This window comes from Dermacentor albipictus, chromosome 9 (genome assembly GCF_038994185.2).
Source record: "Dermacentor albipictus isolate Rhodes 1998 colony chromosome 9, USDA_Dalb.pri_finalv2, whole genome shotgun sequence".
NCBI classification, from domain to species: Eukaryota; Metazoa; Arthropoda; class Arachnida; order Ixodida; family Ixodidae; genus Dermacentor; species Dermacentor albipictus.
In genome coordinates this window covers 116,800,152-116,807,019 of record NC_091829.1, presented here as the reverse complement: position 1 = coordinate 116,807,019, position 6,868 = coordinate 116,800,152, and the positions used below count along the sequence as shown (strand labels likewise).

General features: G+C 44.8%; 1 long non-coding RNA gene across 1 annotated transcript; it reads right to left on the bottom strand.

The window, feature by feature from the left end:
• Positions 1-419: 419 nt before the first annotated feature.
• On the bottom strand, positions 420-3,414 carry LOC139050075 (uncharacterized). Its single transcript, XR_011508777.1, has 3 exons — positions 3,125-3,414; positions 1,854-1,910; positions 420-791 (listed from the first exon to the last, which is right to left on the bottom strand). It is a non-coding gene; the product is annotated as an uncharacterized lncRNA (long non-coding RNA).
• Between the last annotated feature and the right edge of the window lie 3,454 nt (positions 3,415-6,868).

Genomic DNA, 6,868 nt, shown 5'->3' with positions numbered 1-6,868 from the left:
GGACTATAAAAAGAGGCCTTACACCAAAAATTGAACTGCTTATTAGCCACTGCTCAGTTTATTATGGGTCATTAAACATGGACAAAATGGCCAATTAACATTATTTTCATGAATCTGGCTTACAGCAAAAGCTGCAAATTTATGTAATCCACATATTTAGGAGTTGTGCTGCATGCAAAAACTGGTTTCAGGAACATAAATTATACAGCAGTGCACAGAGATGCGGATGAACTAGCAAAAAAAAGTCAGTTTTGGTGTGTTTATCGGCATACTTACTATTGAGGCAGTCCTAGTAAATTTATGCCTAATACCATGTATGAGTGTACACCGTATTCTTTTTAGATTGCTAAAGCTTTATCAAAGCAGTTTTTTTGTTAAGCAAGAAAAAAAATGTACAAGTGGTCTCCTACTGGTTTCAAAATTTGCAGCGCGTTTCGTCTAATCCACAGAGCCTTTTGGCGGCTAAGGCAAACTGCATGGACTTGAGCATTCCTGCACCGATAGCAGGGAGTCTAAACTGCTTTGAAGTTAACTCTTTCATTGCTGAGTGGCTACAAGCCACTTCACTCAAAAAGTTGCCACTTAATCACATGTATTTACATTAATCTTTCTGTTGGCTTCCAGCCTGCTTGGCATCATCACGAAGGCTGCCAACTCCCTAGTGGACGTAGTCAGGACATGGTGGTGGCAGGACGCAGCGGCAGGAGCCGCCAAAGGCTTCAAACTCCCTAGTGGACGTAGTCAGGACACAGTGGTGGTAGGATGCAGGGGCGGGAGCCACCAGAGTGTACCTGCAGCAAATTTGCACAAATGCTCTTAGTCCTACCATGTCACAATTTACAAGAAAAATTAAGCAGTCTGTGGAACATGGATACCAATACAAATAAATGTAAACAGTTAGGTCCCACAACACAACTAGAACATTGACAAAGAAGAAATGGTACTTATGCTTATGAAAATCCAAGCAATGAAAAAAAGAGAATGTGCATCCGATTTGTGCACGGAAGCTCAGTGGAAACCTGAGCTCATACCATCAAGTGATCTGCTAGTCAACTGCAAGCCTCTTAAAATGTCATTGTATATTTTTTACACACACTATGTTAAGCTGCATTAAAACAAGTTCAGCATCTCTAAATATAAGTAATCACGAAGCAATTCAATTAATGAATTCCAGTGGTCGATAATGCAACAAAGTGCACGCTCTGATGAAGCTGGCCAAACTGGGTAGTGACAAGTAACAGCGTGGTTCTCTACATCTTGTTTTTCTGGCTTTCGCTGTAGCATTAAAATACACAAGAAATATAACATTCCTGACATTTAACCCTGCCAATTTTTATTCCATAATGCATAATACTTCAGCAAGAGCAATAATGCTGTCTTTTAATCATAAATAGTGATAGAACAAGAAATTTTACTGGAGCTAATGTTTTGACAAGAAAACTTATCTCCTTCTCTTTGTCGAAACATTGGCTCCAGCGATGCTCCTTGTTCTACGGCTCTTCATCATTTCAAGTCTCTGTCTTCCTGTGTACCTCTGTACTTTCAATGTTGTATCAATGAAATTGTAATAACGGAGAATTAGTAAATGTAGCTGATGAAGAACTTGGACTCGTTGGTAGACAATGACAGAGTAACGGCGCAACATAGAGATACGGACAAAGGAGGCTCATGTGTGCCGTCTCCTCCAGCTATGTCTCTCCTTTGGACAATTACTCTATCTCGATGTAAAAGTATTACCCTTTGCACAATAATGCTGAAATGAATAAAGGCCAGGAAAATGGACACAATAATTACAACAAATAGCATCTTATGCTAATGAAATATGCGAAAGTCCCTGCTACGATCTGTCTCACCAATAACGTGCTGGATAAGATGGCGTCTTCTTCTGGATGTTGGCATTTCTTGAATACCTAAAATAAAGTACATTTCAAAATTACAAAAATACACAGAACAGCCGTAGCAGAGGAGATAACGCATTGTTTAGTAAAAGAACGTAAACTAATCTCTGATGCAGTGCAGACGAAATTTCCTTTATTAAATTAGCAGAATAATACATCACACTTCATTTCATTTAATGCTGTGAGCGTTTCTTGGTACAACAAAGAAAGGTATTTCTGCATGAAAACAGTAAAATAATCATAGCCTTCTACTTTTACAAAATACGCGACAGCGACTAAGCCAACTACAGCAGTATATACTTAAAATTGCTATATGCACATTACAATAGCCAAGACAGGAGAAACTTGGGTTTATATGTAGCTCACCAAGAGGTACCACCTTGGAATCGATTCATTTCTGCTTGCCAAATATCTGCACTAACATAAGACTACAAATAAAAAGACCCTCGTTTTCATAAAATACCGGACTCAAAATAGAAAATCCAGTAGGAATACCACAAATTCTGTGCATAACACAGCCAGGTTTTGTGCGCCTAGTAGGATTTACTATATAAAGGTTGCAGCAAATTCATGCTTTTAAATATTTACCACCATGAAAATAAAGATTACATAAAAAATAATAACATTATACATCGGCTTAGATTGTCAGCTAACGTGTTTTGTGTTTTCTACTTACAGCCAAATGCACATAAAATTTGTTCTGCTTCAGCGCTTTTAAAGCGCTGTGTCTGTTCGCTTGTGCATGCAGCGGCTTTACCGCTCTTAAGATATCTGTGCTGCCACATCGCCTGACACTGCCATACAGCGTTGTAGCGCTTTTATTATTCGCGGTAATATACCTAAAGCGCTAGGAAATCTTCAGAATACACAAGCTGTCTTTTCGACTACCTGTCTTCGCCAGCGAAAGTTACACTGGTACTAGTATTGTATCTACACTTCAAGTTACGCAGGACAGTACTTGATATTCTACGGATCTTTCGATGCGACAGGCCACTCGTCACCGGAGTCGTTAAGAACGGTGTTTCTCCTGGCAGTACAGCTTTGCAATAATTTCAGATGCTCTCCTGAGGCTTCCGTCTGCCAGTAGTATTTTCGCATACATACGCGCACGCATGCCCAAGAAACGTCTGTGAACTGCCAAGAGAAACGTGGCGCAAAATGTAGCCATACCGGAAGGACCGAGTCCGCGCCGTTTGTAAACTCGGAACAAAAGCTGATATGCTTACCTGAGACGTTAAGAGAAATATGGCATAGGTCACAGGTCCCCGCTGGTAGTGGTTCGTATGCATCTGGTCGTCTCTGTCCGTTGCGATCTCCCATATCACAATGAAAGATGCAGTGCAAACCGCAGCACTTCGGACGCTTCCGGCGAGCGCACTTGCTCGATGTCGGCAAAGACGAAATCGGCGAAACGCTGCTGCTGGCGGCGGTCCCCTCGTCGCAATCACACAGCACGGACAGAAGCTCCCACCGTAACTTGTCGCAACGCTTGGTTGCAGTCGTCCCTAGCGCAGCGATTTCATAACCACTCAACGACAATGTATACTCGTGCGTGATGCAGCGCAACTTTAAAATGGCGTCATGCTATTGACGGCTTCGGCTTTGGATCATTTTGTAGCTGCACAACTGAGCAGAACAGTTGCGCTAGTTTCGGTTTTGTTTACTCGCGTTGAAATAAAAACTGTTTTGCTCACTGATAATTTTACGTCCCTTAAAGGGAAGCTGAAACACTTTTCGAAAAAAATGAGTTCTCTGCGGCATTCTACAGTTTTGAGTCCCCTGAACACGAATATCTCGTTCAAAAAGGGCGGAAACAAGCGCAAGCGGCTGTTTTTTCATGAAAACGCGCACCAGCGCCTCAGGGTATCGCGCGAACGCCGCTGTTGCCCGTGATTGGTCGGAGCCGCTGTGACGTCAGTGGCGGCAGTCGCCGGTCGGCGCCGCCGTTTGAGAGCGTAGCCAGGGGGGGGACACTCCTCGGTTCCGGTGGCGCAGGAAATTGGCGCCATCTGTGTACAGGGCGACGCAAAAATCCGTTTCCCTTGCATGGCCTCGTAGATCATCGCGCACACGCGCGCCGATCCAGGTGGCCAAGCCCTTCCCCCCGCTAGGCTCCTCTCCCTACGCCCTCTCTCGTAATACACTCTCAACTCCCTCACCTTCGACTGTCTACGCGCCGCGCCGCCGTGCCATCCCCGCCGGCCCGGCTGCTGCTTAGTCCGCTACGTAACGCTTTATTTTTGTTATCTACTGTCATCGAGATACGTGCGCTGCTGTGCGTTTACCGACGTGGCTAGTTTAGTCAGTTCTGTGTTCCTCGGTAGCTGTGTGCTTGTGCTCCGCGATGTTTCACCCGTTTCACGACTCGTACCGCTCGTGCATCGTGCAGTGGTGCACAAATACCTCAAAAACAAGCCCTGCAAGGTTGTTCCGGGTGCCCAAAGACAACAGGTGAGCGCTCAGACCCAAGGACATCAGAAGGCGCATGTACACGAACACAGCCCTGTCCATTTGTGTACTCCATGAGGCTCCGGACGTCGTTGCGCCTTGATTGTGCTACACTTGCCTCTTCCCGGTAGAGAAAGCTGACAAATAGATGTTCCTCCTCATTGTCACCTGGTCTGTGACTTGTGTTTTTCTGTGCCAAGTCTCATTCTGCAACTTCAGTAACTTGCCCAGCTTTCCATACTGCCCTCAGTGCTTTTTCTGTGTATCACGTTCTACAAACCAACTAACAGCTGAAAAATTACTGTTAGTGTTTGTGTACTATCTCAGTAACCCCCGATGGGAAAACCGCGCGAACAACCTTCATGTGTAGGCATGATACGCTTTTTTTTCCTCTGGAAAGCATGAGCATTGCAAGTGTCCTACATGCAGATTTTTGCAGTTCATGTTTATTATACAAGGGACAGCCCAGTAGGTACGACTTAGTGCCTTAAGTGACGTAATTTTACTGCTAAGCATTGCATTCGGGTAGAAAGAAGGGTCGTGTTGGCTTGTTTTACCTGGTCTTTGATTGAGGAATACGCCTTTCTGCGAATGTTTTCTATGTGCTGCTGCAAAAGCCGACTATCTCCTGTTCCCTTGCCACCTTTACTCAAGTTGTGACCAAGTGCGAAATAATGTGATAATGTTTGTTTCAGTTTTTAGTACGATGTTATTTTTTTCTGCCATGTTTTTTTCAATTTGTTCAGTAGTAATGAACATGTCAAGCATTTCATATATTTTCGTGCAGATCTATAAGTGAGCTTTCTTTTGGTATGGCTCTCAATCAAACAATGTTAGCATTTTATACTATCTTTCAGGTGTTTTGCGTGTCCTTGTTTTTGCCATTACTAGTGAGTTTTCCCTTTTTATAGTTGTCATGACTACGTCATACACGTCGTCCAATTTTGTACAATATCTTAGTGCACATATCAGGAGCTCGTCTACATTTAGGTCTTGAGGACGTTATATAAAAATGTTGTTTTTATATGTGTGTACATGGAATGGCCTTCGCGTTTTCTAGCGCTTTCACTGCACGCTTTCTTTTGTTATTTCACCATCTGTGAACTTTTGTCTTTAGTACTCTTGTATATGTCATGCACCTCTCACTTTTGCTCATTTTTGGAGCGTGTATCACACCACGTTGTAAGAAAAATCTCTTTTCGGAAACGAAGTCAATAAAGCGAGGCTAAACATCTGTTGTGTTGGAAGTAGAATTTTTTTTATGTCCCGCCACATGCTGGTATAATATAAGTATGGGCAAAACTGCGTGCGTGCCAATGCATAGCCCACGGCGCACCACGCGCCAGCTCGCAAGCAATGCCAATGCGCCGCGTAGCGCGCGCATTGCTTGCGAGCTGGCGCGTGGCGCGCGGTAACAAGCGCGCTATAAAAAAGAAAAAACGCGCCGCTTACGGGTAAAAACAAAAAAAAAGTGAGCGGCGCGCGCGACATGGGGGAAAGAGAGAAAGAGAGTGGAGCGGGTCGGCATAATAAAAACAAAAAGGAAAGAAAAACGTTTGGGAGAGGAGGCGCCGCGCGGCTGCTGTTGCTGTTGCCATGGCAACGTAAACAATCATGTGCGCCGCCATTTTGCCTAATGCGTCGCCCCTTGATTAGGGCCGTAACTGAAGGGGACCTTGGCGCTAGCGTCGAAAGAGCGTCTGCTCAAAAACGGCCAATGGGATGTATACGGAGTGTCCGCCCCCTGGCGTAGCACGCTGTTCTGTTCTGGCTGCATAGCTGAGTTGTAAGCATTATGGAACGTTCTCGCTGTCTCGGACAGCGAGACAGCGCTTGTATTTTCGCCGTACATGTTCGAACCGACAGCCGATACAAAAAACGATGGCGGCAACGGCGGCAACGACGATGTTGAGCGTGCCAAAAGCGAGAGCGATGTGTACACCTTCTCGCGCGCTGGAAATCTTAGCTGTTACGTATGCTTTTTTTTTCATGTAGCTGCACGTTCCAATGACGGGAGAAAAAATGCGCTAAAGTGTCACTGGGAACTTGCTGCTGGAAGAATGCCGAAGCACTAACTTCTCATTCGATTGTAAACACGGGTACAATTCCGCGATGTCAAGCACCTTGCCGCTGCTTGTATGAAGTCCCGTGGTTTTCTGAGCGTTGATACACGATCGCGAACATAAGTGCCGCGTTTCAAAGCGCGCACATGCAGTGCTGCGAGGTACAGTCATGGAAGTTGCTTATCATACACATCCAGATCGAGATGGTTAGGGGGATTATATGTGCACTATTCAGAACATGGTTCGACGACTTTGCGATTGTGGCTCGATCAAGAATCGGTATGCGCGCTCCATGCTAGTGTTGACATAAAGATATTAGGCAGTTTTAGCACCGCCGTGTGGTAAACATGATAACTGCAACCGTACGTCGAATGTCACTAGGCAAGCCTATACTCAAATTTATACCTCAGGTGCAACGCTGTGGAAGCTACGCACGAAGTCCGGTTACCAAAATTTATT